The 14,235-nt window shown below is 44.2% G+C and overlaps 1 protein-coding gene across 1 annotated transcript in view; it reads left to right on the plus strand.

The window, feature by feature from the left end:
• Positions 1-14,235, plus strand: part of LOC144754341 (ficolin-1-A-like) — a 249,397-nt gene that overhangs the window by 218,290 nt on the left and 16,872 nt on the right. The window lies entirely within an intron of this gene.

Genomic DNA, 14,235 nt, shown 5'->3' on the forward strand with positions numbered 1-14,235 from the left:
TCTGAACAATTCTAATAATTTCGTGCAAGTACCAAAAATATGCACTACATCATCGTGTAAAGTATTACATCTAAAACACTTTCCATCTGGGTCTCCCCCCCACTTTGCAATTTTATCAGGCGTACGATAAAGATAGAACAAAGTCTTATAATGTTGTGTCTTCAAGTTGGCGGACATAAATAACCGGCCAGCCAGTTCAATTGAGAGCTCTAACGATATTTCAGGGTTCCTTAATCTTTCTTCCCATTTTATTCGGTGTAATTCCAAATCGTTAGGCATTGCCTCTATAATTATTTTATACAATGCCCCAATACGTGCGCGTTTTTTATTTGCCTCAATAAGAGGATTAGCCACGTTCACTATGTTCAATTTAGTCAGATATTCACGCAGCTGCAAATACTTAAAAAAGTGCGGAGTAGACAACAGATATTGTTCCTTCAATTGGGAGAAAGATTTTAACCCATCTGTATTATAGAAATCTCCGACTGTTATTAAGCCTCTTAAGCGCCAATTAACCACTATGCGATCCCAACATATACTGGGGTGCAGGATCGGTGCAGTTAATGGGGTATAAATGGACACATTTCCAATATTGTATTGCTTCCTTATTGCCTTCCATACCTTATACGCAGCAGCAATCACCTTAAACCTTGTGCGCTTGTAATAATTCCAGTCTATGTCGATAAAGAGCCGATTCCTAGCTCCAGCCCCTAAAAGTAAAGAGTATATGGAAGGTTGCAGTGCTGGCTCCACAGGTCCCTGGCCAGTTAATAAGATATTCATTCGCTGCAGCATACATACATAATAATACAAGAGAAAATCAGGAACTGCCCAGCCACCCACTGCCCTGGGCAGCACCATATATTTCTTAGCCCGTCGCTCTTGCCCCTGAGACCACATGAACCTCATACAGATTGCTTGCAGTTGTAAAATACGTGCACAGGTAATCTCTAATGGTAAACATCAATAAAGATATAGCACTTTAGGTAATACCATCATTTTCAAGGCGTTGCATCTACCTACCAATGTCAAATGTAAACATTCTGGCTGATCCAACTGCTTACGGACCCCATTTGTCAACTTCTGCCAGTTAGCCTCTACCGTGGCCGAAGCTCCAGCGCTAATCTGCACTCCCAAATAAGTAACCACAGCTGAGACTCGTGGATCATCGAAAGACTTTATATTCATACAAAGTATCTGGGTCTTAGCGGTGTTTAATTTATACCCCGATACCGATCCATATAGTCGTGCTACTTTTTCAATTTCAGGCATAGCTATAGTTGGCCTTGGTGAAAGCACATCTACGTCGTCAGCATACGCCAATACACGGTACTGCTGAGATTGTATCCTAACTGGAGGCACCCGACTGCTCTTTTCTATCAGTTTTAAAAAGGGATCTATGTACAAAGCAAAAAGCAAGGGGGAGCATGGGCATCCCTGCCTTGTCCCTCGCTGTATTGGCACCACTGCTGATTGAAGCCCCATTACTTTAATCCGTGCGCTAGGTTGTTGGTAAAGCACCTGAATTGATTTAATAAAGTTTGGGCCAAATCCCTGAAGTTTCATCAGGTCCCATAAGAAGGCCCACGACACTTGGTCGAAGGCCTTCTCTACATCCAGTAATATAAGACTCAGTGGATTCCCCGACACATTTGCATGATCAATTAAAGTAATCATCCGGTTTACGTGATCAGTTGTGCCGCGCTTTGGGATAAACCCATGCTGATATATAGAAACCAAAGAGGTTATCACTTCTGAGAGTCAAGTAGCTAAAATCTTTGAATACACTTTCCCATCTGTATTTAATAACGAGATAGGCCGATATGAACCTGGTAGGTCCGGCGGTTTTTCCTTCTTTCTAAACACTGCTATACTAGCTTCACCCCATGTAGTAGGATGCTTCCCTTTCTGTGCCATTTGGAATGTGGCTAACATGTCCTGTTTAAGGACTTGAAAAAAGGATTTATATACTTCAAGCGGAAGCTTGTCAGGTCCAGCAGCCTTTCCTGCTGGTAATGCTTTAATAGCTGCTTCCAATTCAAACATCTCTATAGGGGCCTCCAGAATATCTGCTAATCCTTGATCTAATTTTTGCCAGTCATTTTGCCCAAGAAAGGATAAAGCTCTATTACTGTTATATTCTTCTGCCGTATATAACCGGGCATAGAATCTACTTAAAACTTCTAGAATTCCATTCTCAGTTTCTTCATTTTGTCCGGCTTCATTTTTCATACTTTTAATCCGCTGACATGCTTCCCTAGTCCGCATTCTCTGAGCCAAACACCTCCCACTTGCCTCCCCATACTCATACACCATCTGTCTCCTAGTCTCAAAGGTCTTTGCTGCTTCCTTGCTCCACTGATTGTTAACCTTAGCCTTAACTCGGGTCACCTCAGCTAATTTATCATAGGTATCCCTATTATGAATGATATCTTGAGTCAACAGCTCCTCCGCCTTACCTAAATCCTGATAGAGTTCCTGTAGCTTATTACGAAGCTGTTTTTGAACATACAATCCATAGCCGAGCACCTCGCCCCTAAAAGCAGCTTTGAACGTGTCCCAAACTATCCGAACCCCTGCACTTCCCCTGTTCAAATTAAAAAACTCTATCTCCCAATCCCTCATATATTCTTGAAATTTATCTTCAAGTAATAACTTGCGATCAAAGGAAAATTCACGGGGCTTGCGGGATGGATATGATATCCGAATAGACAGCACTACTGGCCCATGATCAGAGGTCACTCGGGGCTAAACCTGTATTTGTGCATCGTGAAGCAGATTATGTGAGACTAAGAAATAATCTAGGCGAAACAATTTTTGGTGAGGGGCCGAAAAGAAGGTATATCCAGGATCAGTCTTCCTGAGATAAGCCCATGCATCTGTTAGCCCATGTGCCTTCACCATAAGTCTTAACGCCCTATATACCTTTGGTTTCCTGCCAACATACATATATTGATCACTACCTAATGATCCAGAATGGAGGTTAATATTTAAGTCCCCACAAACTATTACAGGAGCCGGCCAGGTCGCTAATTCGACATTCAAATATTCCAAGACTACAGCCTCATCAAAATTTGATCCATAGATGGAACAGACAGTACATTCAAAAGTTCCTACCTTACATTCCGTAATTGCCCATCTGCCACCACTATCCTCCAAGGCTCGTCCAGCACCAACCTGGTTTTTCCTTGCTATTATAGCCACCCCACGGGTTGTAGTAGACTGCTTAGTGCACACCAGCACGCTATACCCCAGATCGCTTAAGTACTTCTCTTAGTCCATGCTAAATGTGTCTCTTGAAGTGCAATAATATCGCAGTTAAGCCACTGCAGTTCCCGAGCAACGCGTTGCCTTTTATTTAAAGCATTCAGTCCTCTCACATTTAACGTACCTATTCTTAGCATTCTATCTGCCATCTACCTCGGAAAACAAAATACACTCTGCTCCCCGTCCCGCATTGCTTCCACATGATCAATAGAAAGTATATCTGTGGTCTCTTTTTTTTCCCCCTTTTTTCACACCCCCCTTCTGACCCCCCCCCAGTCCCCCAGACCGGGACCCCCCTCCCTACCCCCTCCCCCCTTCAACCACCCCTTGTGAGCAAAAGGACATCGTCCTTAGTGCGGCGCACATTCTCATTGTCAGATGCAGGCTGATAGCACCATTGAAAAGGGTGGTGTTTCCCAGAATGCTGTATTATTTTACGAACCTTCCCACATATGTGGTGCCAGCCCATTTCAGGAGATTTGAATCCGTGATGAGGGAATTCATCTAGAATGAATCCTGCTGTTGAGTAGCTCTTGCAAATGTTTATCTCCCAATAGATAAAAGCGGCACTGCAGTTCCTAACATGGAACAATATTACCTGGTAATGCAACTCTAGTGGGTAGCAAAGTGGATGGTGAGGCTACAGCTATCTGACACTACCACGGAGGGCCCAACTTGGTCCCTGATGGACATGCTCCACATATTCCACCCATGTGCCAGGTGCAAACCTCCTAAGCAATTCCTCCTTTTGGTTGCACACAAATCTTAACATAGAATTTTGTATATATCACACACTACAACTCCCTATGCTCCGGCCCTACCGTTACAGGATACACCTCGCAGAGGCGGCACAGTGACCGCTGCAGAACTAGCGACCTGGCTGCCCACTGGAGTGCAAAGGCTGGGACATCTTTATCAAGAAGAGGTGCTTTTACCATATGAGGAACTAGTGGATATGAACAGCCTACCACCTGGTCAGTTTTTACAATACCACTCTCTCCTAGCAGCCCTCAGAGGTAAATCTGGGACATGAGCGCGGATCAACCCAGGCTTTTTAAAATACAATACTTGCGTGTTATGGGCAGGGGTAGACACCTTACCAGATGGTTTGCAGAATCGCTACGTCTACACACTGCGATATCAATGACACCCGTCAGGCAGAGGTGGAAGGCAGACATGGGACACCCTTTTACAGATAAGGAGTGGACAGAGGCACTGAACAGCCCCACATACATCTTGCCTAATTCACGCTTTAGACTCGCCCAACATTATATATTCCAGACGGCCTACCTTACTCCAGAAACATTTTTACAATTCTATAGGAGGACAGATGTTGTGAGTCCCAGATGTCAGCAGCCAATTGCAAACTGCAAATTGCAAATTGTGGTCAAGTGAGGTCATCTGTTTAGCTGTGCCCATTTGACTGCATAGGTGTTGGCTGGGAAACAACCTTTACAACGCAACTTTTACCACGCAGTGCCTTTACGATGCAACTTTTACAACGCAAACCATTACAACACATTGCGCTGGGGGGCGCTCTAGGATAGGGAATAGGTTTAATTTACTGCCCAACACCTTCCCTACTATCCACGGGGACTGGAGTTGGAATAGTAAATTAAACTATTCACTATCCAGCGCCCCAAAGCACTATGCGTTGTAATGGCATGCGTTGTAAAAACCGCGTTGTAAAGGCATGCGATGTAAAAGCATGGGTTGTAATGTCATACATCCGTGTTGGATAGTTAAACAGCTTGTGTTCTCACATAATAATGTAATATCAATGTGTGTTTCCTTCTTAACCACTCCCTACATTCAATTTACAGCTGGTTTGGGCTGCGGAGTAGGGAGAGAGGTAGAGGGAGTAAGTAGGGAAGGAGGGCACCCCGGGTCTTTGCCAGTGAGCATTGCAGAATGGGAGTTTTAAGTTAGCTATGTCCGGGGGGATATACCTAATGCTGTAGCCCCTGAAGTCAGATGATACGATCAGCCGTTTGCGGCGTCACCTCCGGCGGTGTCGGTGTGTCAGAATTAGAAGTGTGTCTAATTATAGTATCCTCTTCGCTGGTGGATTTAACTCTATTATTGTCTGTGCCCAAGGTACGGTGTTCTATGTGCAACGCTTCTGATGTATGTATGGCATAACTTCGCGCTGAGATCATTTGCTCTGAGTAAGGTACAGCCACCAGTTGCCCAGTCCATTTGGTTCATCTCTGTCTAATGTGAGTGCATCATCATGTGGCACCAGGAGCCCTCTCCACCATGGCGGGCCACCTTTGCATGGCCTGCTTATTCCATCCAGTCCCACGCGACTTCTGGATCATCAAAAAAGTGAGTATTGCCATTGTCCACCAAATGAAGGCATAAAGGGAAGAGCAGCGAATAGCGCATATTCAGTTCGCACAGACTCTGTTTAACTGCCAGGAAAGAGTGTTGGTTTTTCTGGACCGCCATGGTGTAATCCGGGAACATCATCAATTCAGCCCTATTTACTTTAATCTCTTGCTGAAGGCGTGCTTCGTGTAGGATACTGTCACGGTCCCTGTAGTTAAGCAGACGGAACCGGAGTAGTCTGGAGCTAGCCCCTGGTGGTGTTATCCGTGCTGGCACCCGGTATGCCTACTAGACTACAAATTGTGAAGATAATTCTGTTTGGGGCATACATTCACATAGCCACCTCTTAGTAAACTTTTTTTTGTTAATTTTATTTTGCATTTCCATCAACACAAAGGAACAATAAGTGCGACTATACAGCAGTCCATAATCAAAGGATAGCATGCTCGACAAAGCGCAATATAAGCAGACCAACGGCATCAATAATGAAATGTCTCATGATAATCCATAATCCAACCTCACTTATAGCTGTGGCCAATAGCAGTATCCACCCCCGGTAGCCACAACACCCATCCCCACTAATCAGACCAGTTCCCAATGTGGCGCCCTTCGGGCAGTGAATTTTGATAATATGTAAACCAGACTATGGACAGAGTCACCCCACTCCCGCTGGCTCTTAGTAAACTTCACAGCATCTTGACCTCCAACAACTTCCGGCAATCCAATTAGGCATATGTTGTTGCGGAGTGATCTGCCTTCCGCATAGTCCGCTCTGTTTTCTAACTTAAATATGCAACCCAGGAGCATTTGCAGTGTAGACGGGTTATCGCTGCATGACTAGCTGCAACTCTTCAAATTGTGGTTCAGTTGTGCACAGCTTATCTGCTAGTTTATGCTGGTCAGCCCATAGTTGGTTTAAATTATCTATTTTGCTTTCAAGTGGCATCCTCTTGTTTTCTAGGGCTGCGCCAAGATTCTCCACTGCGGATAGGACATTGTCTATCATGTAATTTAATGCCATATCTGTATGTACTGATCTCGTCTGTGAGTCACCTTCCGGCAGTTTTCCCAATGCCTGGGAGGGTCCCAATGGGTTGGGAGGGGAGTTAGAGCGAAGGCATCCCATGACCAGGGACCACCTAATGGCCATGTTTGTGTCTCAATATGTGGTTCCCAGGGCCAACACCTCAAATTCCAAGGGGAACAGTGCAGTAGGGTGCTACCCCCACCAGCAGAGCTACTCAGTAGGTTTACAGGGGACAGACATTTATTCCCAAGTACTCTGGCGGTCCCCATCCTGAGACCCGCTCAGTGTGTCTCTAGCGCGTTCCAGAGGTAAAAGACAAATGGCCTATCAGTAGTAATGTTTAGCAGCAGGGCACCTCTATGGATCAGTGGCAGGTGGTAGTAAGCAACAGCCGCCCTCACCAGCCACCTAAATTTAGTTTGAATGCATTTATTTATGACTGTCCCCCCTTTCTTCCACCCCACAGACCCCCTTTTCAATACACAACAGAAAGTGGGCACTCACTACTTTTGCTGCCTGATTTAGTGTATGGTGTGTCCCACTACTCCTTCCCCAAAGTGGTTAATGCACTTTGCCCAGGCAGCAGAAACGTGTATGTGGTCAAGGACAGTCACGTCCTCTATTGTCTCACGAGTCTACCCCAGTTGTCGGGTGGCCCCAGGAAGGGCAAGGCACTGAAACTCTCACAGGTATACCCTCCCACCTCCAGTACATGGCCCTTGGATGCATTTTCTACTGGGGTTCCGCCCAGGCAGGTGAGTCCACACTTGTCAATGCACTTGTGGCTCATACTGCTTCAGTAGCCTGTTATGTTGTTTGGACCAGCTCTATTTGTTCCCTACACCGAGGCACAGGCCCCACAGGACCGCTGTGACTGGTCTCAATATGGGACCTCGGCTGTAAAAAGTCAGAGAATACCGGTTCCAGCAGGGGCAATCAAGACAGCCCTTATGATTTAATCATGATATTGGAGCAAAGGGTGGCGGGGCCAGTATTCATGAGTCTCCGGCACTACCCTTTCACAGCTAGGCATTATGCAGTGGATATTTGTTCCACTCTCTCTCAACCCTATGTGTAACGTGCTGCAGGCCTAGCATGTCGGTGTCACTTCGTAGCTGAGAGGTCCCCCCGAAGGCGGAGGGTAAGCGGGCACTGCACTGCCCAGGTCTTCACATCTCCTAACCTGGGCCCGATCCAGCCCCTAGGTCTGCCCAGCCCTAATTCCCCCAAGGAGGAACCCAATAGGCAATCAGAAGTTGGGTGTTTCACCTCCCCCCACTCTGCTCCTTGTGACCTGGGCCGTATCCGTCCCCAAAGTCTCAACAGCAGTTGCAGCACAGGGTAGGGGAAGGCCCGAGCTATCAAGCAGCAGATGGGCAGTTTGTCCCCCCTGCCTCCGTGTCTCATGGACTTGTCCCGACTCGGGCACGCTCGGGTGCACCCGTCCAGGTGGGAGGCCCAGCAAGTTGTTGGCAAGGGTGGTACCTCCACACCAGCCAACATGCCTCCTAGCCCAGGCCTGGTCAGACTCCCGGGCCCTCCAAACTGCAGTCACATGGGGGCGGGGCCCCTGCCGGCAGGAGACTAGCACTCACCTCTCAGTCTCCTCGCCATGACAGCCACTACAGTACAGCTCACCGTGTGACTCCCACGCCACCGACGCACTGCACCTCCAGCCAGGGCCCGCCAGAATAACCATTGACCAGCAGCCTACAGAACCTCCTTGTGACAACCCACTTATCTGGCTTTGGCCAGTCCAATTAGGAGTGTAGACAGCTGTCTTCTCCCTCTTAGGGTTGCCAGGTCGGGCCCCGTCTGGCAAGGTCTCCAGTAAGTACACAGTCCTGTCTCTAATTCAGGATGCCAGGGCCTTGCGGCATTCCTATGAGTAGCACTGGTATGCATTGCCAGCAGCGCCTGTGTCCCCAGGACAGTGACTGTCTGCCCCTGCTCTATGGCGTCGGCAGGCAGACCATATTAGAGCCACACCCATTACCGGCACTCAGCGTTGTATGCTCTATGCCAACAAAAATCCCAGCACGAAGTGGGCCCAGGCCCGATGCCGTTCCTGGCCCGACGGGTGCAACCACATGTCGCCCTGGTCATCAGTAGGCAAGTGGGGTTCTCTGGGGAGGCTAAGGCATTCTGCTTATGCTAGGATGGTATTGTAGAGTCACAGCAGGCTATGCTATATGAAGGATGGAGAGCCAGTGATTCAAAGCTTCAAGCACGAGCATCTGCCATGTTAGCTCATTGGCCATGCCCCCAAGACTTATGTACTCATTCCGCCAGAGCTTAAGCTGTGGCCAATACATTAGTACATGGAGTTCCAGCCCTGGACTTCTGCCAGGCAGCAACGTGGGCCTCATTGCACATGATCACGAAACATTACTTTCTGGACAGTCAGGTCTGTAGAGATGGGCACTGTGTCCGCACAGGCTGGCAGGACTTCCTAGTGTAAATTTGCCCTCAGACCCACCTACAGGTACGGCATTGCTTGGGAATCTGCGACTAGAAGTCTCCATCAGATGAACAAGGTACCTTTGGTAACGCCTTGTCTAGTAGAGATTATATTGAGCTGCAGATTCCTTACCGACACATCATCCTCCCCATCATGCAGACAGATTTCTGGGGTCAGGGCTTCTCCCTTTCAAGGCCCTAGTTTGGAAACACCAGTTTCAGTACACTTCATGGCTACGCGCTTCTGACATGGCAAGTTGTGAAAAGTAACTGACGTCAGCGCGCCTGGGTGCCACCTATATAGGTGCATCAGACGTCACTTCTGGTGTAGACAACACAGATGATGCCACGTGGAGCCAATCAACTCCACCAACCTGCGCTCAGGGTACTGTCCATGACAAATCTTCCAGATCCAGTCTGATGCCTGGAAAATTCAAAGGTAAGGAATCTGTGGCTAGATAATGTCTCTACCAGATAAGGTATTACCAAACGTTAATCAAGATTGAGTTGCAAAGGCAGAGCAGGATGAACACAGGGAATGTGCATGTCAGTATTTATGTACAATGGCACAGCTATGTGTACACAGGATATATGCTGTTAGGAATGAGATAGACTGGCAGAGCTGTATATGCATATGGGTGTTGCATATCAAGGGTGAAGTGCTCTGACAAAGCTGGGGTAGCATTTCGGATCCAACCACAGTCCATGTGCTGAGGCTTGTTACAGTACAGAGGTAAAGGTCAATATACATGTAGGAGAATTAGTGGTAATACTGTAATTTGTAAATCAGTAATGTAAGCTAATTATGTTTGAAAAACCTCTAAAGAGGACATGAGATTAACACCCTATTATATAAGATTAGTGCACAACCCTGCCAAATCTCCCTGGGTGCCTCAAAATCAGGGTTAGTACATAGGATGACCACAAGTAGTTGTGCCAGAACATGCCACTATTGGAAGTGACTGGATAGGGGGCTCAATTAGGCACAGCATTCCTCTGTCTCCATATGTTATTAAATAGGGCCGTCGTTTTGCTAAGAAAAATTACAATGAGTATGAAATGGTTTGTATTATTGTAATATCCTGTGTACCTAGCCTAACAGCTCCATAAAAAGCACATAGGTGTGAACATACCCAAGTAGAGGAATACAATATGAGTTATATCCGAGCTCTCCCACTGTATTCCCACTCTGACCTACCTCCCATCGCAATTGCTCTAGAAAGAAAAGTTGTGGTAGCACAAGGGAGAGATGGAGCACGCGTAAGAAAGCAGACACCCATCAAAACTAGGGATCATAAACTGAAAGTAATCTCTCAGTCTCTACCTCATGGTCATGATACAATCATGCCAATTCCAGTTGTTATGCAGTGCCATCTCAATGAAATCCATTTGTAATCTGGGGAATGAATCACTCTCCTGTCCTTCTGTTCCCATTCCCACAACTGTTTTCTTAACTTTGTTCACTTGCTGGCAACACAGCTTGACCATTAAATCTTTTCCAATATGTTCCAAACTATGGTACATTCTTTCTATGTCAGCAATCATGCTGTTTGGTAAAACTATTCTGTCATCTCTGTGTGTCCAAATCTCATCCTCATCTCGCTGTCTACATTCTGCTCTCAACCATGTGTTTTTCTCCTCATGAGTTCCTTCTTCTTGTAAATCTTTGACTCCCTGCCATGTTTCAACTACAGATGTTAGTATTAGTGAACTCAAAGCATGTTCATCATTCTTTTTGTATGCTGCACATTTCACGTCAGCAATCCTTTCTGGCAACTGAATGCCATCAATCAATCCTTTAATTAAATTTGCATTTCTGATAGGTGAACTTGCAGAGGTCAAATAACCTCTTTGGGACCAGAGATGTTCAAAATCATGCTCAACTCCATAATCGTATTCGCTGTTATCAACATCTGCAACTATGCAAACACAATATGCTGCTCTCATAAAGCCTTCCTCTGTTCTTAGACTAGAGCCATCTGTGAAGTAGACATAACCTGACTCTAGCAGAGGAACATTTTTAATGTCCTGTCTGGGCTTTTTGTCAAATTCTAATACATCCTGACATTCATCATTATTTGTCAAGTTTGTTTCAATCTGTGGATCAATTTCATCTATTGACTCATTATGCTGTGTCAAATCAATCAGATCAATGTCAGACTTCTCACTAGTTGGAACTGGAGTCATCACTCTTTCTTGCTGAGCTGGAATCATTACTAATTCAATTTCAAGTAGAATAGAATAACGTTTTTCAGTAAAATTTTGAATTTCAGAATTTAATGGGATCTTTAAAAATGCGGAATTAATTTCATCTTTTCCAAACACAGGTACTGTCATTGTTTCCATATTATTCATGGACTGTTTTAAATCATTTGATGAATTCACATAATCAGGAATATTAATTCCAGAAATATTAGGCAACTCATCATACTTTTCTATTGCGTCATGTTGAGAATAGGTCTGGTCTGGAACTTCATTAATTTGAACTTGGACTCTCTGTATTACATTAATCTGTTCTGGGGGTCTTCTTGAATTCCTGTTCTGATCAATATTTACAACATCAATTTTACATTGATGACTATTTTCTACTCTGATACCTTTATTATTTAATTTCGCTAATTCGGGAATCTTTAATTTACTTTCACATTTAGCAACAACCTTTTTCATTTTCTTATACCAGGAAGTCATTTTCTTTTCCTTTATTTAATTGTTATCCATGTTTTTAAAATAATTAAATATAATTTATAATAGGTAAATGTGTTCACTTAATTAGCCTTATAGTATTTGCTGATCAATTAATTAATTAATTTAACACTATCAGGCGTAAAAAAAAAAACCTTATAACTTAGTCAATTTAATATATTTTCTAATTTATCTGCATCACTAATTTTAATAAACCTGGAAAGAAAAAACATTAATTTGCAAAAACAGCAATATAAAGTATTTAATATACAACAACAAAACACCTCAATGTAATTGAGTAATTTTTTTTTAATGTATTTATTTGCACTTACACACCTTTCTGCATCAACAGCTGTGGAAAAAGAAAACCTGATCTGATTCCCTTTAATTTAAATAAAATGTTTTGCTGCAAAAACCTTTAGACTCCTTCGTCAATAAATTTAGCCCAAATCTGTTTTCCTCTGACCCACACACCCTTTAAAGAATCTTTAAATCTTTTATTACAATTAATACCAATACTGTTGTTGCACTTAGTTGCCACTTACTATTTGTTCTAATTTTTAAGAAACTGCAGTCTTTCTTTGTTCATTAGCGCTAACAAGAGAAACCAACCTCTCTAATCCTTGGTCAAACTTTATTCTATTTCTAGCATAATCACAGCGTTTAAAATTTCTCTTTGTTAATATAACTCCTTGGCAGGCAACTCCTAGGCAGTCTCAATTCCAAAATAATGCACACAGCCAATTACAATGCCCACCCGAGCCTCAACCAATCCGGTTGCGGCTCCCTTATGACGCTATGACGTTATTCACCAATCAGCGTACAGCGGCTCCAAAGCACGACTGTAACGCGAGCCTGTCTGTTAGTTAACTTGGGAAAGCTGCAGTAAGCTGTAACGCAATGCATATAAAGCATTTGCTACCAATACCAAGTCAGTATTAATCAAATAAAAGCAAATAAACATTAAAATATTTATTACAAGTTTACAAAGCCTTAACCAATAAGGTCGCAGCTTCTCTAGTGACACTGCGCGTCACCAGCCAATGGGTGTGCGGCTCCTCTGTGACGAGTCGGGACCTGAACCAATAGAAAGGCGGCTCTTTCGCTCACAACTCTGTTTTTGTTACAATCTTTTCCCCTTGCGTTCAGCCCCTCCTATACAAATGTGCGTAACGTCTGTCACACATTAACTGTGACAAATTCTTGAGACAACTCGGCAGGAAGGAAATTTAAAACGGCAAATTTTATTTATTATACTCTATTCGGCAAGCAGCGTTAACGCCCATAAACTACGACCACTTCATCAACTGTCTCACTCTAAACATATCAATTGTAATAATTACAGCTATAACAATTAATGAAAACTAAACGGGGAGAAATGTAATTGTAAATTACTAATTTTGAATAGTCAACGCGCCTCAGCCAATTAAAGCGTTGTTAGCAATACTTTTAACCAATCAGAGCGCTTCTTTGCTCTGACACTCCAAACACCTCAATTTCTACCAATCAGAGCGCGGCGGCTCTAACACACCCTGTCGCTGCAACTTCAAGCTCTCTCCCCTCGCGCTCTAAACAGTTTTTCTTTAAAACAATTTTTTGTGTTTGAAATACAATGCGCAACGTTCCTTACACTCATTAGTTGTAACCCGCCTTCCCTTTTTAAAACAATAGCGCTATTAAGAAAGAAACTAAAACGGGACTTATTTCTATAATCAAGTATGTTCCTCACTATATACCAGGAATCAGTTCATGCAGAGAGTCGATCCACTAGGACGTACTCTTTACTATGCATTTTAACTTGGGGATATTTTCTAAATATTAAAATTTCGGTAGCCAGGATGACGCTCATTAGCTAATTAGAGCGCAACACAGAAACGCTGTCAACGAATTACAGCGCAGCTTTGATATGACGCGACGGCACTTTAACAAATCAGGGCATAGCCTTGTCATGAAGCTCGATATTCTGACCAATGGGAGCGCTGCGGCTGTGACGTAGACAGCCGCTGCAGCTGACAACTCTCCCCTTCGTTCTTCACTCGGTAAACGGCCCCTCCTTCACAATATGCGATTTTAACTCAGCGCGCTACGCTTGTGACACGCTTCCCTTTAAAATAACAGCGTGGTTGTAACGAGGAAGGCAGAATCTTTTCAGGTATTGTTTTTCTGTTTTTTTTCAAGTATACCAGCCGCATTCACCTTAATCACCCAGCTTTATACTCGAGTGTGTTTCCGCTACGAACTGGGAATTAATTCATGCAGACAGTCAACATATCAGAACATGCTCCTCAATATGGGACAAACTTCCACTTAACTCAGCCGAATTACCTATCAATTTCTAAAATCAAGTTTCTACACGGGGACACTTGCAAAATATAATTAACTTGGCAGTGAGTGGTGATGCACATTAGCCAATCACACGCAACCACTCCAAAGCATTGAAACACTTTTCAGCGAATCAAAGTGCTGCT

This window comes from Lissotriton helveticus, chromosome 5_1, assembly GCF_964261635.1.
Source record: "Lissotriton helveticus chromosome 5_1, aLisHel1.1, whole genome shotgun sequence".
In the NCBI taxonomy this organism is placed as follows: Eukaryota; Metazoa; Chordata; class Amphibia; order Caudata; family Salamandridae; genus Lissotriton; species Lissotriton helveticus.